The following is a 27,983-nucleotide window of genomic DNA, read 5'->3' as shown; positions in this document are numbered from 1 at the left end:
GCTTTCTCCTTTATCTGGTGTTGAATTACTACTTTTATATGGCCTGGCTGGTAGTGCTGTTGTCATGTTACTTACTCTATAAAGCCTATCTATAATGTTTTTGTCACAGAAATGTTATGGAAAGGAGTCTCAAAATATTGGCAAACCTGTTAGTAAAAAAAAAGAAAAACTGACTTGACACCTAAAATTTGTAAAGGCATTAGATATCATTATCGCTATCACCACAAACTATCTCAGACCCTGTTCTGGGCATTTAGTGAGAGAATATCTATTCTATAAAAGGTTTAAATAAGAGCACTCTAGATAGAGACACTGGCAATAAGTTTGAAATATTCCCACACCTTTCATAATTAAGTAGATAACTATAACTTGCCAGATGCTTCAAAAAATGGGCACTAATTTCTGAAAAGAAATCAAAGTTGCAGTTAAATAACTCTATATTGTTTTCCTAGTTTTTAATTCTAGACATTACTGAATCAAAGAAACTAAGATTGAAAACTGGCTCTAACCTATATTCTTGTTTTCATGTAAATTTTCTGAAATCTTTGTGTCTATATGAATAAAGAAATGTTAATCATAACAAATATCATAATATGTTTCCAGTGGAACTTTCACATGGCATCACAACAATACTGCTTTCTTCAAGTATGTATTAAGGATTCTGTGCTGAATTAATAGCAAAGAACATACTTTAAAATTACTATTTTCTAAAAGTGGATAATGGAGAGTTCATTTTAAGGAACTATTCATTAAAGTGAAAAACTGATTAGACCTTGATAAAAGGCAGAGTTTTGATAAGAATGGGAAAGTAAAACATCCATTGCAAAATATGACTTGAATTGTTTAACCTCTGTACTAATAAGGGAAAATATCACACTTTTGAAATGATGTAGATCCAACAGACCAATATTAATTGTACTTTTCTGAGATTAATCTAAACAGCATAACACATATATGTTCTCCATTATCTAAACTTAAAATAGGAATTTATGTGATTTTCTTAAATATAAGCATTCTTCAAGTTAGGTCTAGTCTCTAAAAGTATTATTTAAAGGCCATGTTTTGTAATTGATGCTCCTTACCATGATAATGTCTCTTCTTCAACATTATAAATAATATTTGTCTTATTTCAGATGAAGCAGAAGTTGGAAAATGATCTAACTACAGAAGTAACAGGTATGTTACCAAAATTTATGAATTAAATTTGGATTAAGTAATATATGTCTAAAATAAACTGCAAATGACATCCCTTTCCATTCTTGGGCTAATAGATACTATATTAAATATTCTTTCTTATACACACCTGATGAAAGATGTGAAAAATTGAACATGTATAATGAAGAGCATACTTATGCCTCATGAATTCATCATGTTCCACAACTTGAAAAATAAAATCAAGAAGTCTGGCTCTATACTTCACTTCTACCATCCCTATGGAACTGTCAGCCAGCACACAGAAACTATTCTCAGAAAACAAAGGCATCATCAACTTCTCAGGGTTATGGTAGTGATTTTTAAGGCCAAAACACTCCAGTCTCCTCTAGTAACCTAGTCAAGCAGCTACAGTTTATAAACAGTCACTTGAGAGGGAACACTTTAAGTCTCCAGTCATTTACAGTGTCTTTGGTTTACTTTTGCCCTCAGGAAATGTTCCAAAATTCTTAACATGGAATATAAACACCCACGTTCATTTGGTTCTTGTCATGTTACTCAGGTTTATCTCTCACCACTAACTGTAGTCTGCCGCTTTGCTCTAGCATCCAGCCAAACTGGACTGCATAGAACTCCACAGTGGGGGGATCGGTGGTGATATCCCCTTTATCATTTTTTATTGCATCTATTTGATTCTTCTGTCTTTTCTTCTTTATTAGTCTTGCTAACGGTCTATCAATTTTGTTGATGTTTTCAAAAAACCAACTCCTGGGTTCATTGATTTTTTGAAGGGTTTTTTTTTGTGTGATCTCCTTCAGTCCTGCTCTGATCTTAGTTGTTTCCTGCCTTCTGCTAGTTTTGAATGTGTTTGCTTTTGCTTCTCTAGTTCTTTTAATTGTGATGTTAGGGTATCGATTTTAGATCTTTCCTGCTTTCTCTTGTGGGCATTTAGTGCTATAAATTTCCCTCTACACACTGCTTTAAATGTGTCCCAGAGATTCTGGTATATTGTGTCTTGGTTCTCATTGGTTTCAAAGAACATCTTTATTTTTGACTTCATTTTGCTATTTACCCAGTAGTTATTCAGGAGCAGGTTGTTCAGTTTCCATGTAGTTGTGTGGTTTGGAGTGGGTTTCTTAATCCTGAGTTCTAATTTGATTGCACCGTGGTCTTCGAGACAGTTTGTTGTGATTTCTGTTCTTTGACATTTGCAGAGGAGTGCTTTACTTCCAACTATGTGGTCGATTTTGGAATAAGTGTGATGTGGTGCTGAAAAGAATGTGTATTCTGTTGATTTGGAGTGGAGAGTTCTTTGATATCTATTAGGTCTGCTTGGTGAGACCTGAGTTCAAGTCCTGGATATTCTTGTTAACTTTCTGTCTTGTTGATCTGTCTAGTGTTGACAGTGGGGTGTTAAAGTCTCCCATTATTATTGTGTGGGAGTCTAAGTCTCTTTGTAGGTCTCTAAGGACTTACTTTATGAATCTGGGTGCTCCTGTGTTGGGTGCATATGTATTTAGGATAGTTAGCTCTTCTTGTTGAATTGATCCCTTTACCATTATGTAATGGCCTTCTTTGTCTCTTTTAATCTTTATTAGTTTAAAGTCTGTTTTATCATAGACTAGGATTGCAACCCCTGCCTTTTTGTTTTCCATTTGCTTGGTAGATCTTCCTCCATCCCTTTATTTGAGCCTATGTGTGTCTCTGCACGTGAGATGGGTCTCCTGAATACAGCACACTGATGGGTCTTGACTCTTTATCCAATTTTCCAGTCTGTGTCTTCTAATTGGAGCATTTAGTCCATTTACATTTAAGGTTAATATTGTTATGTATGAATTTCATCTTGTCATTGTGATGTTAGCTGGTTATTTTACTCGTCAGTTGATGCGGTTTCTTCCTAGCATCGATGGTCTTTACAATTTGGCATGTTATTACTGATCATCTGAAGCCTTCTTCTCTCAACTCATCAAAGTCATTCTCCGTCCAGCTTTGTTCCATTGCGGGTGAGGAGCTGCGTTCCTTTGGAGGAGAAGAGGCACTCTGATTTTTAGAATTTTCAGCTTTTCTGCTCTGGTTTCTCCCCATCTTTGTGGTCTTATCTACCTTTAGTCTTTGATGATGGTGATGTACAGATGGGGTTTTGGTGTGGATGTCCTTTCTGTTTATTAGTTTTCCTTCTAACATTCTGGACACTCAGCTGCAGATCTGTTGGAGCTTGCTGGAGGTCCACTCCAGACCCTGTTTGCCTGGGTATCACCAGCAGAGGCTGCAGAAGAGCAAATATTGCAGAACGGCTAATGTTGCTACCCGATCCTTCCTCTGGAAGCTTCATATCAGAGGGGCAGCCACCTGTATGAGGTGTCAGTCAGCCCCTGCTGGGAAGTGTCTCCCAGTTAGTCCACTCCAGGGTCAGGGACCCACCTGAGGAGGCAAACTCCATGCTGAGAGAACCACTACTCTATTCAAAGCTGTCAGACAGGGATGTTTAAGTCTGCAGAAGTTTCTCCAGCCTTTTGTTCAGCTATGCCCTGCCCCCTGAGGTGGAGCCTACAGAGGCAGGCAGGCCTCCCTGAGCTGAAGTGGGCTCCACCCAGTTTGAGCTTCCCACCACTTTACTGACTCCAGCCTCATTAATGGTGGATGCCCCTCCCCCAGCCTCACTGCTGCCTTGCAGATGGATCTCAGACTGCTGTGCTAGCAGTGAGCTGGGCTTCGTGGGTGTGGGACCCTCCTAGCCAGGCATGGGATATAATCTCCTGGTGTGCCATTTGCTAAGACCGTTGGAAAAGCACAGTATTAGTGTGGGAGTGTCCCAATTTTCCAGGTACCGTCTGTCACAGTTTCCCTTGGCTAGGAAAGGGAATTCCCCAACCCCTTGCACTTCCTGGGTGAGGTGATGCCCCGCCCTGCTTTGGCTCACACTCCGTGGGCTGCACACTGTCTGACAAGCCCCGGTGAGCCCCAGTGAGATGAACCCAGTACCTCAGTTTGAAATGCAGAAAACACCCGTGTTCTTCATTGCTCACATTGGGAGCTGTAGACTGGAGCTGTTCCTATTTGGCCATCCTGGAACCTCCCCAGATTCTTATCTAATAATAACTTATCATTGTAGTCATACATACTTTTCATTCTTATTAACACTGTAAAAACTCTCAACTCTTTTTTACTGACTTACACTTAGTTAACTATGAGATATATAGAATATAATTCTTTGGCCAGGCATGTTGGCTCACATCTGTAGTCCCAGCACTTTGGGAGCCTGAGGCAGGCAGATCACTGGAGCCCAGGAGTTTGAGAGCAGCCTGGGCACCATGACTAACCCTGCCCCTATAAAAAATACAAAAACTTGCCAGGCACAGTGGCTCATGCCTGCAGTTCCAACCTGGGAGGACGAGACTGCAGTGACATGTGATCACACCACGGCACTCCAGCGCAGGTGAAACAGTGAGACCCTATCTTAAAATAACAGTAATAATAATAATATAATTCTTGCTTTTTCTTTTCAGCTTCTACTGAACCTGAACCATATGTAGCTTCTCCTCTAGAATTTGCATACTGGAAAAATCGGAATCAAGATCCAGTGTTGGAAGCAGCAAAAGAATATGCACAGGTTTTATACAGAAAATACATGATCTGAAAGATAAGGCAATTTTATTTCTGGGCTGTTGACATGATATTTTGTTTCCCATTAAGTATATGATGTGAACATTTTTACTAAAGGGAAATCTTCTGTATTATACATGTTTGATGAAAATTTATGTAGTATTTTAAATAATGTTTCTTGGCCTCTTCAGCTGACTTTTAAGTGATTTTGCAAATGAAAACCACTATTATTGAGTTTTACTTACTCGAACCACCCAAATGTTAGCTGTTCAAACAGCCAAATAATCAAGATGCCATTAACAATTTAGTGGAGTCAATTGATGGCTTATTTGTATTTTATAATTTTTATCTTTATATATAGTGATAGATTTAAGTTTAGATAGACATCATTTTGGTATACTGGTACTGTGGTCATTGTCAATGTTTGGATGTATTGCAATTGTTATAGTGTAATCAAACTTAGATAATTTTAATTTTAAGCACTGATTTATATAGATCTTTTCCTGTGGAAAAATAAGGTTTGCCTAAGCCTTTTCTTTTTTTCTATTTATTGTTTCCTTTCTTTATTTGATTAACTTTTGGGAAACAGTCTTAAAATTGCAGAAACTTTCCACATTGTAGGAAAAATAACTTTCCCCCTGTGGGCCATTTGAGAGTAAATTGCTGACATTATGCCATCACATCTGATATCTTTAGTGGGCATTCCCACAAGTCAGGACATTTTATATAACTACTTCATAACCAGAAAGTTAACATCAATACATTTGATCATTTAATTCTCCTTTCCTTTTCAAGTTTTGTTAATTGTCTATAATGTTCTTTGCAGCAAAAGGATCCCATTCAGGTCCATGAATTGCATTTAGTTGTCTTGACTCTTTCAGTCTGAAACAGTTCCTCAGTTTTTCTTTGACCTTTATGACCTTAAATCTTTTGAAGAGTAAAGTCCAATAATACAGAATGTCCCTCCATTGGATTTCTCTGAATTTTTTATGATAAGATTTAGATGATAATTTTTGGGGGGCAAGAGTATCACAGAAGTTATCTCATGATCTTCTTACTGCATTCTATCAGGTGACCTGCAATTACTATTATTTTTTATTTCCATCTTTTATTATAAGTTCAGGGGTGCGCATGCAGGATGTGCAGGTTTGTTACACAGGTAAATATGTGCCATGGTGGTTTGCTGTACAGACCATCCCATCACCTAGATATTAATAATAGTCCAGCATCCATTTGCTATTCTTCATGATGCTCTCCCTTCTCTCACCCACCACCCTACCACATGCCCCTGTGTGTGTTGTTCCCCACCATGTGTCCATGTGTTCTCATTATTCAGCTCCCACTTATAAGTGAGAGCATGCAGTATTTCATTTTCTATTTCTGTGTTGATTTGCTGAGGATAATGTTCTGCAGCTCCATCCGTGTCCTGGCAAAGGACATGTCTCATTCCTTTTCATGGCTGCATAGTATTCCACAGTGTATATGTACTACATTTTCTTTATCTAGTCTATCATTGATGGATATTTAGGTTAATTCCTTGTCTTTGCTATTGTAAATAGTGCTGCAGTGAACATACGTGTGCATGTATCTTTATCCTAGAATTATTTATATTCCTTTGGGTATATACCAAGTAATGGGACTGCTAGGTTAAATGGTATTTCAGGTTCTAGGTCTTTGAGGAATCACCACACCATCTTCCACACTGGTTGAACTAATTTACACTCCCACCAACAGTGTAAAAGCATTCTTGTTTCTCCATAATCTTGCCAGCATCTTTTTATTTTTTTGAATTATAGTCATTCTGACTGTTGTGAGATGGTGTCTCATGTTGTTTTGATTTGCATTTCTCTGATGATCAGTGATGTTGAGGTTTTTCTGTTTGTTGGTTGCATGTATGCCTTCTTTTGAGAAGTGTCTGTTTGTGTCCTTTGACCACTTTCTAATGGGGTTGAGTTTGTATTTTTTTTCTTGTAAATTTGTTTAAGTTCCTTGTAGATGCTGGATATTAGACCTTTGTCAGACGGATAGAGTGCAAAAATTTTCTCCCATTCTGTAGGTTGTCTGTTTACTCTGTTGATAGGTTCTTAGGCTGTGCAGAAGCCGTTTAGTTTAATTAAATCCCATTTGTCAATTTTAGCTTTTGTTGTAATTGCTTTTGGCATCTTCATCATGAAGTCTTTGCCCTTGCCTGTGTCCTGAATGGCATTGCCTAGGTTTTCTTCCAGGATTTTTAGTTTTGGGTTGTAGATTTAAGTCTTTAATCCATCTTGAGTTAACTTTTGTATATGGTTTAAGGAAGGGGTCCAGTTTCAATTTTCTGCATATGTCTAGCCAGTTCTCCCAGCACCATTTATTGCTTGCTTTTGTCAAGTTTGTCAAAGAGTCAAAGATCACATGGTTGTAGGTGTGTCATCTTATTTCTGGGTTCTGTATTGTTCCATTGGTCTATGTGTTGGTTTTTGTACCAGCACCATGCTGTTTTGGTTGCTGTAGTCTTGTAGTATAGCTTGAAGCTGGGTAGTGTGATGCCTCTAGCTTTGTCCTTCTTGCTTAGGATTGTCTTGGCTATTTGGTCTCTTATTTTGGTTCCATATGAGTTTTAAAACAGCTTTTTCTAGGTCTGTGAAGAGTGTCAATAGTAGTTTCATGGGCCTAGCATTTAATTTACAAATTGCCTTGGGCAGTGTGGTCATTTTCACGATATTGATCCTTTCTGTCTGTGAGCATATACGTTTTCCCACTTCTTTGTGTCATCTCTGATTTCTTTGAATAATGGTTTGTAGTTATCCTTGAAAAAGTCCTTCACTTTTCTTTTAGCTGTATTCCTAGGTATTTTACTCTTCTTGTAGCAATTGTGAATGGAAGTTAATTCAAGATTTTGCTCTCAGCTTGCCTGTTTTTGGTGTATAGGAATGCTAGTGACTTTTGCACATTGCTTTTGTATCCTGAGACTTTGATGAAGTTGCTTATCAGCTTAAGAAGTTTTTGAGCTGAGATGATAGAGTGTTCTAGATATATGATCACATCATCTGCAAACAAAGATAGTTTGACTTCCTGTCTTCCTATTTGAATAGCTTTTCTTTCTTTCTCTTGCCTGGTTTACCTGGTGAGAATTTCCAATACTATATTGAATAGGAGTGGTGAGAGAGGGCATCTTTGTCTTCTGTCAGTTTTCCAAGGGAATGCTTTCAGGTTTTCAGGTATTCAGGCAACAAATAACATGATGAATAGAATAGTACCTCACATCTCAATGCTAATGTTGAACATAAATGGCCTAAATGCTCCACTTAAAAGATACAGAATGGCATAATGGGTAAGCATTCACCAACCAAGTTGCTGCTGTCTTCAGGGGACTCACCTAACACATAAGGACTCACATAAACTGAAGGCAAAGGGATGGAAAATGACACTGCATCCAAAAGGACACTAAAAGTGAGCAGGAGTAGCTATTCTTATATCAGACAAAACAGACTTAAAGGCAACAGCAGTTGAAAAAGACAAAGAGGGACATTATATAATGATAAAAGGACTAGTTCAACAGGAAAATATCACAGTCCTAAATATATATGCACCTAACACTAGCGATCCCAAATTTATAAAACAATTACTACTAGACCTAAGAAATGAGGTAGTCAGCAACACAACAATGGTGCGGGATGTTAATACTCCTCTGGCAGCGCTAGACAGGTTGCCAAGACAGAAAATCAGCAAAGAAACAACAGACTTAAACTATACCCTAGAACAAATGGACTTAACAGATATCTACAGAACATTCTACCCAACAAGCATAGAATATGCATTGTATTCATCAGAACACGGAACATTCTCCAAAATAGACAACATGATAGGGCACAAAACAAGTCTTAGTAAATTTAAGAAAAATAAAAATTATGTCAAGTACTCTCTCAGACCACAGTGGAATAAAATTGGAAATTAACTCCAAAAAGAACACTCAAAAGCATGCATATACATGGTAATTAAATAACCTGCTCCTGAATGATTGTTGGGTCAACAATGAAATCAAGAGAGAAATTCAAAAATTCTTTGAACTGAATGATAGTAGTGACACAACCTATCAAAAACTCTGGGATACAGCAAAAGTGGAGCTAAGAGGAAAATTCATAGCATTAAATGCCTACATCAGAAAGTCTGGAAGAGCACAAATAAACAATCTAAGGTCACACCTCACAGAACTGGAGAAACTAGAACAATCCAAATCCAAACCCAGCAGAAGAAAAGAAATAACAAATATCAGAACAGAACTAAATGAAATTGCAACAAAAAACAACAGATAAATGAAACAAAGAGCTGTTTCTTTGAAAAGATAAATAAAATGGATAAGTATTAGCAAGATTAACCATGAAAAGAAGAGAGAAGATCCAAATAAGCTTAATTAAAAATGAAATGGGAGGCCAGGTGCAGTGGCTCACACCTGTAATCCCAGCACTTTGGGAGGCCAAGGCAGGTGGATCACGAGGTCAGGAGATCAAGACCATCCTGGCTAACACGGTGAAACCCCGTCTCTACTAAAAAATACAAAAAACTAGCCGGGTGAGGTGGCAGGTGCCTGTAGTCCCAGCTACTCAGGAGGCTGAGGCAGGAGAATGGCATGAACCTGGGAGGCGGAGCTTGCAGTGAGCCAAGATCCGGCCACTGCACTCCAGCCTGGGCGACAGAGCGAGACTCCATCTCAAAAAAAAAAAAAAAAAAAAAAGAAGTTACTCACTCAATAATTTTTAAATATACAGTAAAAAACTGATCTATGATATAATATTTGTCAGACTGACAAATGCTGACAAGACTAAGTGTTGGTGAGTATGTGGGAAATACTGATTACCTACTGAGTACACAGTATTTGTAAAGAATTATGCTGGATGCTAGAGATGTGAATATGAATAATACAGAAATGAGAACCCAGAATTAAAGCCAAATACTTACAGCCAACTGATCTTCAACAAAGCAAACAAGAACGTAAAGTGAAGAAAGGACACTCTGTTCAACAAATGGTGCTGGGATAATTGGCTAGCCACATTTAGGAGAATGAAACTGGATCGTCATCTCTCATCTAATACAAAAATCAACTCAAGATGGATCAAGGACTTAAATCTAAGACCTGAAGCCTTAAAAATTCTAGAAGATAATGTTGGAAAACCCTTCTAGGCATTGGCTTAGGCAAAGACTTCATGACCAAGAACCTCAAAGCAAATGCAACAAAAACAAGAGATAAATAGATGAGACTTAACTAAAAAGCTTTTGCACAGCAAAAGAAATAATTAGCAGAGTTAACAGACAACCCACAGAGTGGGAGAAAATCTTCACAACCTACACATCCAAAAAGAACTAATATTCAGAATCTCCAAAGAACTCAAATGAGTAAGAAAAAAAATTCCATAAAAAAGTGGGCTAAGGACACGAATAGACAATTCTCAAAAGAAAATATACAGATGGCCAACAAGCATGTGGAAAAATGCTCAACATCACTATTGATCAGGGAAATGCAAATCAAAACCACAATGTGATACCACCTCATTCCTGTAAGAATGGCCATATTAAAAAAATAAAAAAAAATATGTTGGCATGGATGTGGTAAAAAGGAAACACTTTTATAGTGTTGATGCTAATGTAAGCTAGTACAACCACTATGAAAAACTGTGTGGAGATTGCTTAAAGAACTAAAAGTAGATCTACCATTTGATCCAGCAACCCCATTCCTCAGTATCTGCCCAGAGGAAAAGAAGTCATTATACAAAAAAGATACTTGCACATGCATGTTTATAGCAGCAAAATTCATAATTGTGAAAATATGGAACCTCCCCAAATGCCCATCAATCAGTGAGTGGATAAAGGAAATGTGATATGTACACACACCCCCCCCCCATGGAATACTACTCAGCCATGAAAAGGAGCAACCTGGATGGAATTGGAGACCATTCTTCTCATTGCAGCAACCTGGGTGGAATTGGAGACCATTCTTCTAATTGCAGCAACTTGGATGGGATTGGAGACCATTCTTCTAATTGCAGCAACCTGGGTGGAATTGGAGACCATTCTTCTAATTGCAGCAACCTGGATGGAATTGGAGACCATTCTTCTAATTGCAGCAACCTGGATGGAATTGGAGACCATTCTTCTAATTGCAGCAACCTGGATGGAATTGGAGACCATTCTTCTAAGTGAAGTAACTCAGTAATGGAAAACCAAACATTGTATGATCTCTCTTATATGTGGGAACTAACTTATGAGAATGTAAAGGCGTAAGAATGATACAATGGACTTTGGGGACTTGGGGGAAAGTGTTGGAAGGGGATGAGAAATAAAAGACTACACATTGGGTACAGTGTACACTGCTCGGGTGATGGGTGCACCAAAATCTCAAAAATCACCACTAAAGAACTTATTTATGGAACCAAATACCACCTGTTCCTTAAAAACCTATTGAAATAAAAAGTAAATGTAAAAAGAAAACCTGCTGGATTCATTGATTTTTTAAAAAAGTTTTTTGTGTCTTTATTTCAGTTCAGCTCTGATGTTGGTTGTTTCTCGTCTTCTGCTAGCTTGGAAGTTTCTTTGCTCTCGGTTCTCTAGTCCTTTTAGTTGTGATATTAGGTTGTTAACTTGAGATCTTTCTATCTTTTTGATGTGGGTACTTGGTGCTATAAATTTTCCTCTTCACACTGTTTTGACTGAGTCCTGGAGATTCTGGTATGTTGTCTCTTGGTTCTAATTAGTTTTTAAGCACTTCTTGATTTCTGCCATAATTGTATTATTTACCCCAAAGTCATTCAGGAGCAGTTTGCTCAGTTTCCATATAGTTGTGTGGTTTTGAGTGAATTTCTTAATCTTGAGTTCTAATTTGATTGTGCTGTGGTCTGGGAGACCCTTTGTTATGGTTTCAGTTATTTTCCATTTGCTGAGGACTGTTTTTCTTCCAAATTTATGATTAGTTTTAGAGTAAGTGTCGTGTGGCTATGAGAAGAATGTATATTCTCTTATTTTCTGTTGGAGAGTTGTGTAGATATCTGTCATGTCCACTTGATCCACAACCGAGTTCAGGTCCTGAATATCTTTGTTAATTTTCTGTCTCCATGATGTGTCTAATATTTTCATTGTGGTGTTAAAGTCTCCCACTATTATTGTGTGGGAGTCTAAGTCTCTTCAAAGGTCTCCAATAACTTGCTTTTATGAACCTGAGTGCTCTTGTATTGGGTGAATATATATTTAGGATAGTTATCTCTTTTGGTTGAATTGAACCATTTACCAATAGGTAATTCTCTTCTTTGTCTTTTCTGATCTTTGTTAGTTTGAAGTCTGTTTTGTTAGAAACTAGGATTGCAAGCTCTGTTGTTTTTTTCCTGCTTTCTGTTTGCTCGGTAAATTTTCCTTCATCCCATTATTTTTAGCCCATGTGTTTCTTTGTGTGTGAGATGGGACTCTTGAATACAGCATACTGATGGGTCTTGGTTCTTTATCTAGTTTGCCATTCTGTTTCTTTCCATTGGAGCCTTTAACCCATTTACATTTAAGGTTAATCGTATTATATGTGGATTTGATCTCATCATGATGATGTTAGCTGGTTATTTTGCAGACTTGTTTATGTGGTTGCTTCATAGTGTCACTGTTCTTTGTACTTTAATGTGTTTTTCTGGTGCCTGGTAATGGTTTTTCCTTTTCATATTTGCTGCTTCCTGCAGGAGCTCTTGTAAGACAGGTCTGGTAGTAACGAATTCCCTCAGCATTTGCTTGTCTGACAAGGATCTTATTTATCCTTTGTTTCTGAAGCTTAGTTTGGCCAGATGTGAAATTCTGGGTTGGAAATTCTTTTCTTTAAGAATGTTGAATATTGGTTCCCAGTATCTTCTGACTTGCAGGGTTTCCACTGAGAGGTCTGCTGTTCATCTAATGGAGTTCCCTTTGTAGGTGACCTGGCCTTTCTGTCTGACTGCCCTTAACATTTTTTTCTTTCATTTAGACTTTGGAGAATCTGATGATTATGTGTCTCAGGGATGATCTCTTTGTGGAGTATCTTACTGGGGTTCTCTGGATTTCTTGAATTTGAATGTTGGCCTGTCTTGCTAGGCTGGGGAAGTTAGTTCTTTTGGATGATATACTGAAGTATGTTTTCCAACTTGGTTCCATTCTCCCTGTCTCTTTTGGGTACTCCAATCCATCATAGATTTGGTCTCTTTATGTCATCCCATATTTTTTGGTGGTTTCATTCATTCCTTTTCATTCTTTTATGTCTATTCTTGTCTGCCTGTCTTATTTCAGAAAGATCATCTTCAAGCTCTGAGATTCTTTGCTTCGCCTATTCTGTGATATATACAATATCACAGTTATATGTAACAATATAAGTTGATTTCATTGTCAAGTTCTTGTAGTGTGTTTTTCAGCTTTAACAGGTAAGTTAGGTTTTTCTCTAGACTGGCTATTTTGGCTGTCCACTCCTGTATTGTTTTATCATGATTCTTAGCTTCTTTGCATTGGGTTACAAGATGCTCATTTAGGTCATTGAAGTTCATTGTTATTCACATTCTGAAGTCTACTTCTGTCATTTCAACCATCTCAGGCTCAACCTAGTTCTGATCTCTTGCTGGAGAGGTGTTGCAGGGGCACTCTGGCGTTTTGAGTCTTCATGGTTTTGGGGTAATTTCTCATCTCTGTGGGTCTGTCTTAACCTTTGACCTTGAGGATGGAGTTTTGTGGCTTTTTAAATTGTTACTGTTGTTGTTTCCTGTTTGTTTTTCTTTTAACAGTCTGGCTACTCTTCTGCAGGGCTGCTGCAGTTTGCTGGGGTTCATTCTATACCCTAGTTCCCTCGGTTTTTCCCATAGCTGAAAGTATCACCAGTGAAGTCTGTGAAACAGCAAAGATGGCTGCCTGCCCCTTTCTCTGGAAGCTCTAGCCCAGCAGGGTACTGACCTATTGCTGGCCTGAATGTGCCTGTAGGAGGTGGCTGGAGACCCCAGTTGGGAGGTCTCACCCAGTCAGGAGGAATGCGATAAGGAACCTACTTAAAGAATGATTCTGGCTACTTTTTGGCAGACCAGCTGTGCTGTGCTGGGTATCCCTTCAGCTCCTGTTCAGTTGAGCTACCAAAGGCCCACAGGCTGAACTGGCTGAGAAGCCCGAAAGGCCTAGGTGGCAGCCTGCCCCACCCCTCAGGCACTCCATCCCAGGGAGAAATTAGAGCTCTGTTAACCCCCGTAGAACATGAGTGACCTACAATTTTGATTTGCCCTCTTACTGGTGATGTTGGCATTGATCACTAACAGTGGTGTCTGCTAGCTTTCTCCTCTGTAATGTTACTTTTTCACCTTGTGATTAATTAGTATTAATATTTTATGGGGAGATAATTTGAGACTATGTAAATATCTCTGTTCTTCATCAAACTCAATTTATTCATTTACTTGATTCAGTATAAACTTGTGGTTTATTTCATTTAATAGGTTATAATTTGTCAATTTTTACGGTTTTTTTCTTTTTAGAATTGTTTTATGTTGACAGTTTTAGACTTATAGAAAAATAGTAAGAAAACTACAAAACTTTCTTAGATACTATTCCCCAAATGTGAACATTTTACTATATTTGCTTTATCCTTTCTCCTTCTTGTCTTCTCTTTCTAGATAAATGTAAATGTAGGTGCATAATATAGACTTTTTCTGAATGGTTTATAAGTTGCCAGAATGATGCCTCTTTATTTCTAAATAACTTTGTGTGTATCTCCTAAAAATAAGGTATTATCTTCCATAATTTTAGTATAGCTATCAAAATCAGGATATTAAAATTGGTTTAATATTAATGATTAATATATCATCCATAAATCTTATTTTGCTTTTTCCAGTTGTCTCAATAATATTCTTTATAAGCCAAAGAATTTAAGATGGGAGATTCTACAATCCATGATGTTGAGATTTATAATTCATGATGTTGAGAGTTTTCAGTGTTTTTACGTAGATTCTTTCTCATCTCTGTGGACCTATTTACCTCCAATCTTTGAGGTTGCTGACCTTTGGAGGGGTCGATCTGTGTCAAATTATTCTGTCTTTTTAGTCCCTTTTAGTCTGGGATGATTCCTGAGTCTTTCCTTGATTTTTATGACATTTATGTGTTTGAAGAGTATGGGTCAGTTTTTTACAGATTTTGTCTCAGTTTGGGTTCATAGGATGTTTCTTCATGATTCAGTTCAGTGAGGCTGAGTCCTTCCCAATGCAGCGTATCTGGAGGCATATGCTATTACTTGGCTCCATTACTGGCCAGTGTTGACTTTCTTTGGTTGAGAATATGTCAGGTGTGCCCATGGTTAAGTGACTATCTACCCTTTGTATTTCACCAGTGTCTTATGTGGACGTAGTTTGAGGCTCTGTAAATGTCTGGTTACTCCTTAACATCTCACCCACTAGATTTAGCATTTCATTGATGATTCTTGGTTGGATCAATTATTATTATGGTGGTTGCCAAATCATGATTGTCTTAATCTTTCATTCCTTCTACATGGATAAGTAAAACAAAACAAAACCAACCAACAAATAAGGGAGAAGGGAAAAGTTATTGTTTTATTGTTCAGGTTCCCTCAGCTTTGACCAGTGGTAGCCATTTCAAGCTGCGTTCATGTCTTTTTGACCTGTCTATTGTTCTTTGAACACTTCCTTACTTTCTGGCATAAGCTCTTTCAACCTTATCTTGTATTTTCTCTGCCCCAGCCCTCAGATCAGCTGTTTCCATTTTTTTCCAGAAGCCCTGACTTTCTTTAGAGGACAGTAATTAGGAACAAATATCTGGGCACAAATTGTGGTAGATATGTATGGCTATTGGAGTCATCATTGCTCATAGGCTTCCTCAGTCAACAGAGCAGCAAAATACAGCTGGATGGATAAATATACAAACATACATGCTTACATTCAACCATATTTCTTTGTTAGAATATGCTGAAAACCATTAGTTTTTCCTGGTGATTCTAATTCCAGTCAAATCACACATGGCTCACTTTAGGTTTTTTTCCTCTTTCAGTACTCTTGACCCTTGAACAATGTGGAAGTTAGAGGGGCTGAACCCCACGCAGCTGAACATTTGCCTAAATTTTCACTTCCCCAAAATGTAAATGCTGACTGACCTGATTAACAACCTACTGTTGACCAGAAACCTTATCCATAACAAAGTTGGTTAATGCATATGCTATATATTCTATATATTATGTACTATATTCTTATAAAAGTAAGCTAGAATTGCCTTAGCTATTCCAGCTCTTTTGGGTTCGATATCAATTTTTAAATAGTTTATCCTAATTCTGTGAAGAACGTCATTGGCAGTTTGGTAGCTGACTTCAAACTATACTACAAACCTGCAGTAACAGAAATAACATGGTACTGCTACAACAGCAAACACATAAACCAATGGAACAGAATAGAGAGCTCAGAAATAATGCAGCACACCTACAACCATCCAATCTTCAACAAACTCCATTTTAAAAAAGCAATGGGGAAAGGACTTTCTATTCAATAAGTGGTGCTGGGACAACTGGCTAGTCATATGCAGATTGAAACTGGACCCCTTCCTTACACCAGATACAAAAACTAACTCAAGATGGATTAAAAACTTAAATCTAAGAGTCTCATGCTCTACCGACTGAGCTAGCCGGGCGAGAAAGCAGGAAAGATCTAAAATTGACACTCTAACATCACAATTAAAAGAACTAGAGAGGCAAGAGCAAACACATTCAAAAGCTAGCAGAAGGCAAGAAATAACTAAGATCAGAGCAGAACTGAAGGAGATAGAGACACAAAAAACCTCCAAAAAATCAATGAATCCAGGAGTTGGTTTTTTGAAAAGATCAACAAAATTGACAGACCGCTAGCTAGACTAATAAAGAAGAAAAGAGAGAGGAATCAAATAGACGCAATAAAAAATGATAAAGGGGATATCACCACCGACCCCACAGAAATACAAACTACCATCAGAGAATACTATAAATGCCTCTACGCAAATCAACTAGAAAATCTAGAAGAAATGGATAATTTCCTGGACACTTACACTCTCCCAAGACTAAACCAGGAAGAAGTTGAATCCCTGAATAAACCAATAGCAGGCTCTGAAATTGAGGCAACAATTAATAGCCTACCCACGAAAAAAAGTCCAGGACCAGATGGATTCACAGCTGAATTCTACCAGAGGTACAAGGAGGAGCTGGTACCATTCCTTCTGAAACTATTCCAATCAATAGAAAAAGAGGGAATCCTCCCTAACTCTTTTTATGAGGCCAACATCATCCTGATACCAAAGCCTGGCAGAGACACAACAAAAAAAGAGAATTTTAGACCAATATCCCTGATGAACATCGATGCAAAAATCCTCAATAAAATACTGGCAAACCGGATTCAGCAGCACATCAAAAAGCTTATCCACCATGATCAAGTGGGCTTCATCCCTGGGATGCAAGGCTGGTTCAACATTCGCAAATCAATAAACGTAATCCAGCATATAAACAGAACCAAAGACAAGAACCACATGATTATCTCAATAGATGCAGAAAAGGCTTTTGACAAAATTCAACAGCCCTTTATGCTAAAAACGCTCATTAAATTCGGTATTGATGGAACGTACCTCAAAATAATAAGAGCTATTTATGACAAACCCACAGCTAATATCATACTGAATGGGCAAAAACTGGAAAAATTCCCTTTGAAAACTGGCACAAGACAGGGATGCCCTCTCTCACCACTCCTATTCAACATAGTGTTGGAAGTTCTGGCTAGGGCAATCAGGCAAGAGAAAGAAATCAAGGGTATCCAGTTAGGAAAAGAAGAAGTCAAACTGTCCCTGTTTGCAGATGACATGATTGTATATTTAGAAAACCCCATCGTCTCAGCCCAAAATCTCCTTAAGCTGATAAGCAACTTCAGCAAAGTCTCAGGATACAAAATTAATGTGCAAAAATCACAAGCATTCTTATACACCAGTAACAGACAAGCAGAGAGCCAAATCAGGAATGAACATCCATTCACAATTGCTTCAAAGAGAATAAAATACCTAGGAATCCAGCTTACAAGGGATGTAAAGGACCTCTTCAAGGAGAACTACAAACCACTGCTCAGTGAAATCAAAGAGGACACAAACAAATGGAAGAACATACCATGCTCATGGATAGGAAGAATCAATATCGTGAAAATGGCCATACTGCCCAAGGTAATTTATAGATTCAATGCCATCCCCATCAAGCTACCAATGACTTTCTTCACAGAATTGGAAAAAACGGCTTTAAAGTTCATATGGAACCAAAAAAGAGCCCACATTGCCAAGACAATCCTAAGTCAAAAGGACAAAGCTGGAGGCGTCACGCTACCTGACTTCAAACTATACTACAAGGCTACAGTAACCAAAACAGCATGGTACTGGTACCACAACAGAGATATAGACCAATGGAACAGAACAGAGTCCTCAGAAATAATACCACACATCTACAGCCATCTGATCTTTGACAAACCTGAGAGAAACAAGAAATGGGGAAAGGATTCCCTATTGAATAAATGGTGCTGGGAAAATTGGCTAGCCATAAGTAGAAAGCTGAAACTGGATCCTTTCCTTACCCCTTATACGAAAATTAATTCAAGATGGATTAGAGACTTAAATGTTAGACCTAATACCATAAAAACCCTAGAAGAAAATCTAGGTAGTACCATTCAGGACATAGGCATGGGCAAGGACTTCATGTCTAAAACACCAAAAGCAACGGCAGCAAAAGCCAAAATTGACAAATGGGATCTAATTAAACTAAAGAGCTTTTGCACAGCAAAAGAAACTACCATCAGAGTGAACAGGCAACCTACAGAATGGAGAAAATTTTTGCAACCTACTCATCTGACAAAGGGCTAATATCCAGAATCTACAAAGAACTCAAACAAATATACAAGAAAAAAACAAACAACCCCATCAAAAAGTGGGGAAAGGATATGAACAGACATTTCTCAAAAGAAGACATCCATACAGCCAACAGACATGAAAAAACGTTCATCATCACTGGCCATCGGAGAAATGCAAATCAAAACCACAATGAGATACCATCTCACACCAGTTAGAATGGCAATCATTAAGAAGTCAGGAAACAACAGGTGTTGGAGAGGATGTGGAGAAATAGGAACACTTTTACATGGTTGGTGGGATTGTAAACTAGTTCAACCATTATGGAAGACAGTATGGCAATTCCTCAAGGATCTAGAACTAGATATACCATATGACCCAGCCATCCCACTACTGGGTATATACCCAAAGGATTATAAATTACTACAAAGACACATACACACGTATGTTTATTGCGGCACTATTCACAATAGCAAAGACTTGGAATCAACCCAAATGTCCATCTGTGACAGACTGGATTAAGAAAAGGTGGCACATATACACCATGGATACTATGCAGCCATCAAAAAGGATGAGTTTGTGTCCTTTGTAGGGACATGGATGCAGCTGGAAACCATCATTCTTAGCAAACTATCACAAGAAGAGAAAACCAAACACCGCATGTTCTCACTCATAGGTGGGAACTGAACAATGAGATCACTTGGACTCGGGAAGGGGAACATCACACACTGGGGCCTATCATGGGGAGGGGGGAGGAGGGAGGGATTGCATTGGGGAGTTATACATGATATAAACGTTATGCACATGTACCCTAGAACTTAAAGTATAATAAAAAAAAATAAGTTGCAACATCCTTTACTGTTTAAAATTCTGCATCTATGATTCAGAAGGACAGCTTTTATGGAATCTTATGAAATTTTAAATTAGATTTCCATCATATCAATTTGAGAAACCAAAATTTACATAACTGCTTTATTTTTTTAAATCTTACAAGGTTTAAAACTTGAGTAGCAGTTTGAAAATACATGAAATAGGCCGGGCGCGGTGGCTCAAGCCTGTAATCCCAGCACTTTGGGAGGCCGAGACGGGCGGATCACGAGGTCAGGAGATCGAGACCATCCTGGCTAACACAGTGAAACCCTGTCTCTACTAAAAATACAAAAAACTAGCCGGGCGAGATGGCGGGCGCCTGTAGTCCCAGCTACTCGGGAGGCTGAGGCAGGAGAATGGCGTGAACCCGGGAGGCGGAGCTTGCAGTGAGCTGAGATCCGGCCACTGCACTCCAGCCCGGGCGACAGAGCGAGACTCCGCCTCAAAAAAAAAAAAAAAAAAAAAAAAAAAAAAAAAAGAAAATACATGAAATAATAAAAGCCCTTTTGTCTTTTAATAATTTTATATAAAAACATTGCTTGTAGAAACAACACATTGCAATATTGGTGATTATAGCTGTTTTGACTGAACAGTATGAAGCATATCCTGTGCAATAGTTCTTGATTTAGTAAAAAAAGTTACAGTGGAATATTTAGTCTGCCCATATGTCCTGAGCTGTTCATTTCCTGTTACTTTGCTGGCGGCAGAAGCCAAAGACTCAGTTTTCCTGCCTTTGTCATACATCTGTTGGTTATTGCTATTTAAGCTGACTTGGTTCTTGATGACCACAAGGTGACTTACGATAGCTGTTTTTCCAAAAGGCATTAGCAGTAACACATGTTTTTAAATGCATTCAATATTGTTTGGAGACTTTTCAAATAACTTGGGAGCAATCAAATGTAGACTGCACACATGTTGCTGTAAGTTAACATAAATTTCTTTTTGAGAAAAAGGACATAGTTGACCACAATGTATAAATTTCTTTGATTTAATATTTTTATAAAGTTGTATTTCCTCACTGCAAAAAAAAAAAAAAAAAACTTAAATCTAAAATGAAAACATATTAAAACCCTGGAAGATAACCTAGAAAATAAAAATACCACTGTGGACATAGGACATGGAAATGATCTTCATGACAAAGATGCCAAAAGTAATTGCAGGCAAAACAAAAATCAGCAAATGGGACCTAATTAAACTAAAGAGCTTCTTTACAACAAAGGAAACTATCAACAGAGTAAACAGCTCACAGAAAGGGAAAAAATATTTGCAATCTACCCATCTGACAAAGGTCTAATATCTAGCATCCGCAAGGAACTTAAACAAATTTATAAGAAAAAAACAAACCCAATTAAAAAGTGGGCAAAGGACATGAACAGATACATTTCAAAAGACATAACATGTGGCCGACAAGGTTATGAAAAAAATGTTCAAACTCACTAATCATTAGAGAAATGCAAATCAAAACTATAGTGAGACACCATCTCACAGCAGTCAGAATGACTATTATTAAAAGGTCAAAAAATAGCAGATGCTGGCAAGGTTGTGGAGAAAAGGAGACGCTTATGCACTTCTGGTGGGAATTTAAACTTGTTCAGTCATTGTGTAAAGCAGTTTGGCGATTACTCAAAGAACTTAAAACAGAATTGTCATTTGACCCAGCAGTCCCATTATTTGGCATATACATACACAAAGAATATTAATCATTCTACCATAAAGACGCATGCATGCATATGTTCACACATCACTATTCATAATGGCAAAGACGTTAGATCAACCTAAATGCCCATGGTTGGTAGACTGGATATGGAAAATGTGGTATATATCCACAGTAGAATACTACGCAGACATTAAAAAGATTGAGATTGTGTCCTTTGCATCAATATGGATGCAGCTAGAGGTCATTATCCTAAGTAAACTAATGCAGGAACAGAAAATCAACTACTACATGTTCTCACTTATAAGTGGGAGCTAAACTTTGTTTGTATATAGACACAGAGAAGGGAACAGCAAACACCATAGCCTACTTGAGGTGGAGGGTAAGAGGAGGGTGAGGATTAAAAAACTACTTATTGGGTACTATGCTTATTACCTGGGTGACTGAAAGTAACTTGTACACCAAACTCCCATGACACACAATTTACCTTTATAGCAAACCTGCACATGTACTCCTGAACCTAAAATAAAAGTTAACAAAAGTTAACCTAGATAAAATAAACATTTAAGAAATTCATAAGGAAGAGGACATATATTTATAGTTTGATGCTGTATTTATTGATACCATAAGTTTACATCATCTGTTTCCGAGATCAAGAATCATCTATCTGAAATGGTGGGCAGCTACAGCTGTAGACCTCAGTCTGTGGTGCATAGCAAGCAATTCAACTTTTCTTTGTAATGTCATAAGTTTACTTCTTGGGAGACCTTCAGTATCACTCATGGCATTTCAAGTGATTTCCATGATGTTATTTAAGGTTTACGATATTGTGCTAAACATAGTGAAAAATATGTGAGAACCACAAGAGACCACTTTTTACTGTAAAAGGCAATTTACTGGAGAGAGTTATTTAAATTTTTACTAAATAGACTTTATTCTTTGAGCATTTTGAGGTTCCCAGAACAGAAATCCTGAGGGCTGTAGGGTCCTTTGAAAAGGTGTGCAGTGCAGCCTTTAACAGTCTTTGTTGTGTACTTCATCAGGAGAGGAAGAAGCTATAACCAAGTGTCACAAAGAGCTGTCTCAGGAGTTTGAGAAAACAAAACTTATTTCTGTACATCCCATCATCTGCAGCTGCTTATCACAGCTCTAGGAGCTATATGATGGATCCAATGTTCAAAGACACTGAACGGAGCATTGGGAATCTGTTAGGAGGGAGCCCAAAATGCAACTGATTTCAACAGTGACAGGAAAAACTGCTTCTGAAGAAGGTTTTACTACTGGCAAATATTGGTCCAGGAACATTTGAGAGCCAGTTGCTTGCATCTATTCTATCACAATGGCAACCAATGAAAGAAAAAACGCTTTGTTTGTTGAAATAAACCCTAAGAGAGCCTTCCAAAGAAACGTCAGGGAAATTATAGGTGAAGAAGTTTAATGTCCTCCTCTTTACAACCAAATAAAGGGTATGAGACTTGTTGATCTGGTAAAATCTCTACTTGAATTTGGCCACAGTCTTAACTGGCCATGCTTTTGTGAAGTTTTGAAAACAGTTCCCAACAAGTTATTCAAGGTAAATGCATATATACATGAAAGTCATAAAATCTACAGAAAACTACTTTGACACATGTGGGCTCTTTACAATATGGTACCATTTAATGAAGACTAGAAGAGATTGTGTTCACCTATAGTAAACACAATCTAATGATAACTTGCTTCTAGAAAACGTGGAAGCAAATATGATTCAAGTGCTTGAGAATCCTGGGGAAGTGCCTTTATTACTAGTTCTTGCTGATGCATTTGAACTAACCGAACAGCTTAATAAATATTTACCTCATGACTCCAAGTATATTTGGTTTCAGGAATCAGAAACAAGAAGCCAAAATTCTAAGATGACAGTAGGTGTTACGATGAAAACTGAAACCAATGACCTCCATCATGTTTTATTCATGTGGGGAATTTAAAAACTAAGTGAAGAGATCCCAGGAATACTTCTTTAATACCTAACAAAGTAGTGTGAGGCATTTCAACTTATTTTGGCCTTCAAGTCTAAAAATATCGATTATTCTGTGACATTGTTGACTTACAGAACAATAAGAAATGTGAATTACGGGGGGCGGTTCTAAGATGGCCAAATAGGAACAGCTCCAGTGTACAGCTCCCCACGTGAGTGACAAAGAGGATGGGTGATTTCTGCATTTCCAACTGAGGTACTGGGTTCTTCTCACGGGGGCTTGTTGGACAGTGGGGGCAGGACAGTGGGTGCAGCCCACCAAGCATGAGCCGAAGCAGGATGAGGCATCACCTCAGTCGGGAAATGCAAGGGGTCAGGGAATTCCTGTTCCTAGCCAAGGGAAGTGGTGAGAGATGGCACCTGGAAAATCAGGTCACTCCCACCATAATACTGCACTTTTCCAATGGTCTTAGGAAACGGCACACCAGGAGATTATATCCCACGCCTGGCTTGGAGGGTCCCATGCCCACGGAACCTTACTCATTGCTAGCACAGCAGTCTGAGATCGAACTGCAAGGCGGCAGCAACACTGGAGGAGTGGCACCTGCCATTGCTGAGGCTTGAGTAGGTAAACAAAGTCGCCAGGAAGCTCGAACTGGGTAGAGCCCACCGCAGCTCAAAGAGGCCTGCCTGCCTGCCTGTATAGACTGCACCTCTGGAGGCAGGGCATAGCCAAACGAAGGGCAGCAGAAACCTCTGCAGACTTAAATGTCCCTATCTGACAGCTTTGAAGAGAGTAGTGATTCTCCCAGCACAGAGTTTGAGATCTGAGAACGGACAGACTGCCTCCTCAAGTGGGTCCCTGACCCCCGAGTAGCCTAACTGGGAGGCACCCTCCAGTAGGGGCAGACTGACACCTCACAGGGCTGGGTATCCCTCTGAGACGAAGCTTCCAGAGGAATGATCAGGCAGCAACATTGGCTGTTCAGCAATATTCGCTGTTCTGCAGCCTCCACCACTGATACCCAGGCAAACAGAATTTGGAGTGGACCACGAGCAAACTCCAACAGACCTGCAGCTGAGGGTCCTGACTGTTAGAAAGAAAACTAACAAACAGAAAGGACACCCACACCAAAACCCCATCTGTACATCACCATCATCAAAGACCAAAAGTAGATAAAACCACGAAGATGGGGAAAAAACAGAGCAGACAAGCTGAAAATTCTAAAAATCAGAGTGCCTCTCTCCCTCCAAAGGAACGCAGCTCCTCGCCAGCAACAGAACAAAGCTGGACAGAGAATGACTCTGATGAGTTGAAAGAAGAGGACTTCAGACGATCAAACTCCTCCTAGCTAAAGGAGGAAATTCAAACCCATCGTAAAGAAGCTAAAAGCCTTGCAGAAAGATTAGGTGAATGGCTAGCTAGAATAACCAGTGTAGAGAAGTCCTTAAATGACCTGATGGAGCCGAAAACCATGGTACGAAAACTACGTGACAAATGCACAAGCTTCAGTAGCAGATTCAATCAACTGGAAGAAAGGGTATCAGTGAATGAAGATCAAATTAATGAAATAAGGCAAGAATAAAAGGTTAGAGACAAAAGAGTAACAAGAAACAAACAAAGCCTCCAAGAAATATGGGACTATGTGAAAAGACCAAATCTACATCTGATTGGTGTACCTGAAAGTGATGGGGAGAATGGAACCAAGTGGGAAAACACTCTGCAGGATATTATCCAGGAGAACTTCCCCAACCTAGCAAGGCAGGCCAACATTCAAATTCAGGGAATACAGAGAACACCATGAAGATACTCCTTGAGAAGAGCAACTCCAACACATAATTGTCAGATTCACCAAAGTTGAAATGAAGGAAAAAATGTTAAGGGCAGCCAGAGAGAAAGGTCAGGTTACCCACAAAGGGAAGCCCATCAAACTAACAGCAGACCACTCAGCAGAAGCTCTACAAGCCAGAAGACAGTAGGGGCCAATATTCAACATTCTTAAAGAAAAGAATTTTCAACCAGAATTTCATATCCAGCCAAACTAAGCTTCATAAGTGAAGGAGAAATAAAATCCTTTACAGACAAGCAAATGCTGAGAGATTTTCTCACCACCAGGCCTGCCCTATAAGAGCTCCTGAAGGAAGCACTAAACATAGAAGGGAACAATTGTTACCAGTCACTGCAAAAACATGCCAAATTGTGAAGACCATTGATGCTAGGAAGAAGCTGCATCAACTAATGAGCAAAATCACCAGCTAACATCATAATGACAGGATCAAATTCACACATAACAATATTAACCTTAAATATAAATGGGCTAAATGCTCCAATTAAAAGACACAGGCTAGCCATTTGGATAAAGAGTCAAGACCCATCACTGTGCTGTATTCAGGAGACCCACCTCATGTGCAGAGACAAACATAGGCTCAAAATAAAGGGATGGAGGAAGATTTACCAAGCAAATGGAAAACAAAAAAAGGCAAGGGTTGCAATCCTACTCTGTGATAAAACAGACTTTAAACTAACAAACATAAAAGAGACAAAGAAGGCCATTACATACTGGTAGGGGGATCAATTCAACAAGAAGAGCTAACTATCCTAAGTATATATGCACCCAACACAGAAGCACCCAGATACATAAACAAGTCCTTAGAGACCTACAGAGACTTAGACTCCCATACAATAATAATGGGAGACTTTAACACCCCACTGTCAACATTAGACAGATCAAGAAGACAGAAAGTTAACAAGGATATCCAGGAATTAAACTCACTTCTGCACCAAGAGGACCTAACAGACATCTACAGAACTCTCCACCCCAAATCAACAGAATCTACATTCTTCTCAGCACCATATTGCACTTATTCCAAAATTGACCACATAGTTGGAAGTAAAGCACTCCCCTGCAAATGTCAAAGAACAGAAATTATAACAAACTGTCTCTCAGACCACAGTGCAATCAAACTAGAACTCAGGACTAAGAAACTCAATCAAAACCGCTCAACTACATGGAAACTGAACAACCTGCTCCTGAATGACTACTGGGTACACAACGAAATGAAAGCAGAAATAAAGATGTTCTTTGAAACCAATGAGAACAAAGATACAACATACCAGAATCTCTGGGACACATTTAAAGCAGTGTGTAGAGGGAAATTTATAGCACTAAATGCCCACAAGAGAAAGCAGGAGAGATCTAAAATTGACACTCTAACATCACAATTAAAAGAACTAGAGAGGCAAGAGCAAACACATTCAAAAGCTAGCAGAAGGCAAGAAATAACTAAGATCAGAGCAGAACTGAAGGAGATAGAGACACAAAAAACCCTCCAAAAAATCAATGAATCCAGGAGTTGGTTTTTTGAAAAGATCAACAAAATTGACAGACCGCTAGCAAGACTAATAAAGAAAAAAAGGGAGAAGAATCAAATAGATGCAAGAAAAAATGATAAAGGGGATATCACCACCGATCCCACAGAAATACAAACTACCACCAGAGAATATGATAAACGCCTCTACACAAACTAGAAAATCTAGGAGAAATGGATAAATTCCTGGACAGATACACTCTCCCAGGACTAAACCAGGAAGAAGTTGAATCCCTGAATAGACCAATAGCAAACTGAAATTGAGGCAATAATTAATAGCCTACCAACCAAAAGAAGTCCAGGACCAGACAGATTCACAGCCAAATTCTACCAGAGGTACAAGGAAGAGCTGGTACCATTCCTTCTGAAACTCTTACAATCAATAGCAAAACAGGTAATCCTCCCTAACTCATTTTATGAGGCCAGCATCATCCTGATATCAAAGCCTGGCAGAGACACAACAAAAAAAGAGAATTTTAGACCAATATTCTGGATTAACATTGATGGAAATTCCTCAGATACTGGCAAACCGAATCCAGCAGCACATCAAATAGCTTATCCACCATGATCAAGTGGGCTTCATCCCTGAGATGCAAGCCTGGATCAACATACGCAAATCAATAAATGTAATCCAGCATATAAACAGAACCAAAGACAAAAGCCACATTATTATCTCAATAGATGCAGAAAAGGTCTTCGACAAAATTCAACAGCCCTTCATGCTAAAAACTCTCAATAAATTATGTATTGATGGGATGTATCTCAAAATAACAAGAGCTATTTATGACAAACACACAGCCAATATTATACTGAATGGGCAAAAACTGGAAGCATTCCCTTTGAAAACCGGCACAAGACAGGGATGCCCTCTCTCCCCACTCCTATTCAACATAGTGTTGGAAGTTCTGGCCAGGGCAATCAGGCAGGAGAAAGAAATAATGGTATTCAATTAGGAAAAGAGGAAGTCAAATTGTCTCCGTTTGCAGATGACATGATTGTATATTTAGAAAATACCATCATCTCACCCAAAATCTCCTTAAGCTAATAAGCAACTTCAGCAAAGTCTCAGGATACAAAATCAATGTGCAAAAATCACAAACATTCTCATACACTAATAACAGACTAACAGGGAGCCAAATCATGAGTAAACTCCAATTCACAGTTGCTACAAAGAGAATAAAATACCTAGGAATCCAACTTACAAGGGATGTGAAGGACCTCTTCAAGGAGAACTACAAACCACTGCTGAACAAAATAAAAGAGGACACAAACAAATGGAAGAACATTCCATGCTCATGGATAGGAAGAATCGATATTGTGAAAATGGCCATACTGCCCAAGGTAATTTATAGGTTCAATGCCATCCCCATCAAGCTACCAATGACTTTCTTCACAGAATTGGAAAAGCTACTTTAAAGTTCATATGGAACCAAAAAAGAGCCCACATTGCTAAGACAATCCTAAGCCAAAAGAACAAAGCTGGAGGCACCAAGCTACTTGACTTTAAACTACACTACAAGGCTACAGTAA

General features: G+C 38.6%; 1 long non-coding RNA gene across 1 annotated transcript; it reads left to right on the top strand.

Moving 5' to 3' along the window:
* The first annotated feature begins 1,122 nt into the window (after positions 1-1,122).
* Positions 1,123-15,981, top strand: LOC117084420. The gene is made up of 3 exons (XR_004437446.1): positions 1,123-1,176; positions 4,659-4,762; positions 15,763-15,981. It is a non-coding gene; the product is annotated as an uncharacterized LOC117084420 (long non-coding RNA).
* The last annotated feature ends 12,002 nt before the right edge of the window (positions 15,982-27,983 follow it).

Source organism: Trachypithecus francoisi, unplaced genomic scaffold (genome assembly GCF_009764315.1).
Source record: "Trachypithecus francoisi isolate TF-2019V2 unplaced genomic scaffold, Tfra_2.0 Contig00484, whole genome shotgun sequence".
Lineage (NCBI taxonomy): Eukaryota > Metazoa > Chordata > Mammalia > Primates > Cercopithecidae > Trachypithecus > Trachypithecus francoisi.
This window is presented reverse-complemented; position numbering and strand designations above follow the sequence as displayed.